Source organism: Cherax quadricarinatus, chromosome 1 (genome assembly GCF_038502225.1).
Source record: "Cherax quadricarinatus isolate ZL_2023a chromosome 1, ASM3850222v1, whole genome shotgun sequence".
Taxonomy (NCBI): domain Eukaryota; kingdom Metazoa; phylum Arthropoda; class Malacostraca; order Decapoda; family Parastacidae; genus Cherax; species Cherax quadricarinatus.
Window position 1 is genome coordinate 12,331,655 of NC_091292.1, and position 2,299 is coordinate 12,333,953.

Below are 2,299 nucleotides of genomic sequence, written 5' to 3' on the forward strand. Positions count from 1 at the left end.
GAATGATAATATTAATAATATATAATAAATAGTAATAATAATAGCAACAACAACAATAACAACAACAACAACAACAGCAACAACAACAACAACAACAATAATAATAATAATAATAATAATAATAATAATAATAATAATTAATTTATTCAAGAATTCAGTGATTCTAAGAATGCGCTCAAGCATATAATGGTACTCAAGTCATACATGTTCTTTGAATACATAAGGTCTGAATAGTCGTCCTTAGAATCTAATCATACGGTACAGTAGTTCTTAGAATACAAGTGTACAGTGCAGAGGTTCTTAGAATACAAATATACAGTGTAGAGGTTCTTAGAATACAAGTACACAGTGTAGAGGTTCTTAGAATGCAAGTGTACAGTGTAGAGGTTCTTAGAATACAAGTACACAGTGTAGAGGTTCTTAGAATACAAGTACACAGTGCAGAGGTTCTTAGAATGCAAGTACACAGTGCAGAGGTTCTTAGAATACAAGTATACAGTGTAGAGGTTCTTAGAATACAAGTACACAGTGTAGAGGTTCTTAGAATGCAAGTGTACAGTGTAGAGGTTCTTAGAATACAAGTACACAGTGTAGAGGTTCTTAGAATACAAGTACACAGTGCAGAGGTTCTTAGAATGCAAGTACACAGTGTAGAGGTTCTTAGAATACAAGTACACAGTGTAGAGGTTCTTAGAATGCAAGTGTACAGTGTAGAGGTTCTTAGAATACAAGTGTACAGTGTAGAGGTTCTTAGAATACAAGTACACAGTGCAGAGGTTCTTAGAATGCAAGTACACAGTGTAGAGGTTCTTAGAATACAAGTACACAGTGTAGATGTTCTTAGAATGCAAGTGTACAGTGTAGAGGTTCTTAGAATACAAGTGTACAGTGTAGAGGTTCTTAGAATACAAGTGTACAGTGTAGAGGTTCTTAGAATACAAGTATACAGTGTAGAGGTTCTTAGAATACAAGTACACAGTGTAGAGGTTCTTAGAATACTAGTCCCCTCAAGGGAGGTTCCATGACGCTGGTGAGGGGCTCTTGATCTAGGGTATTACGAATTTTTAAAATACAGTCATAGGGTACAGATTACAAATAAACGCTTAATAGTACTTAGAATGCAACCATTTAGAAGTTCTTTGAATTCAAGAATAGAGAGAATGGATCTTTGAAAAATTTGATGGACTGGTTCCCGAACTTCACGTAAGCAGTCAATGCTCGCTGTTGCGACACAGATTTGCCAGTCTTTAAATATATTTCATAATACGTTTCAAATAACAGATTCGAGAAATAGAAAGTATCGCTAAACCCGTATAGGAGATCCACGATTTATTCTGACTGTGAACGCTGAGTAACGGCACCTGCACTTGCTTGCGTTATTTGTGTGTATGAGTGCGTGTTCGTTAGTAAGCGGTGAAACAGTGATTGTACAAGAGATGTTGTGACCCAGTTGAGCCTCTGAAGGTGTTTTCATTTATGAATTACGGTAGTAGTGAAGCAGCGAGTGACGTCATGTTAGGAGAGCTTGTCGTGATTGGCTGAGATGTTGGCTCAGGTGTGACCTCCCCTCCTCCTACTCCCCCCCTTCCCTCCTCCATCACTCCACCACTCAGGTGCCTCCGTCCTGCCCCTCTTCCCCCCCACTTACCCCTTCCCCAGTGAACGGGTGTGAAGGGAGTGGAGGGGGAGGGAGAGGATGGGTATCTTTTCCATTTTTCAGGGTGTGTCAAATCGTTGCTTAGAAATAGGGTTCAGGCTGGAGGGAGTAGAAGTGTGCGAGTGGGGAGGGAGAGGGGCAGGGGTGGGCATGCCCCGGGCATGCAGGTCTCCGTGAGTTAGTCCTCCCCCCCCCAATACCTCGTCCCGTTCATTGACCCAAGAACTAGGGAGGTGGAGGTAAAAGTGGGAGGGAGGGGGTGGAAGGGGGGTGAATCTGCCTCCTTCCCGCCTCCCCTACTATCACCTCCTCTCCCTCCCTCCACCAGCCAACGGGACTTGGTAAAAACTTGAGGTGTGTCTTGACGATGCGCGCCGTCAGTCGGTAGTGTAGAGTGAGCGAGCACGAACGTCCGACGGCTTGTGTCGTGGTAACACTTGTGGCAAGACTGTCGCTGCTGCAGGCTGGCCCGGGCATACTGGACGACCTGCCGCGCGGAATACTGAGCAGGCGCTGTAGCAGCACCCTCAACAACCCATCACCAGTGGCCCTCTATGCTCGTATAAGAAACTATTCCCTTCATTTTAATAGTAGTTAAGACTTTTATCGTTGGTTGTGCAGTGGCTAGAGGATGGATACGTC

The 2,299-nt window shown here is 43.4% G+C and overlaps 1 protein-coding gene across 1 annotated transcript in view; it reads left to right on the top strand.

Moving 5' to 3' along the window:
- The first annotated feature begins 947 nt into the window (after positions 1-947).
- The window catches only part of Eip78C (Ecdysone-induced protein 78C), a 151,846-nt gene continuing 150,494 nt past the window's right edge, over positions 948-2,299 (top strand). Inside the window, exon 1 of the mRNA XM_053774779.2 lies at positions 948-2,299. This exon is cut by the window's right edge and continues 907 nt beyond it. The gene's annotated coding sequence lies outside the window, so the exon portion shown is untranslated.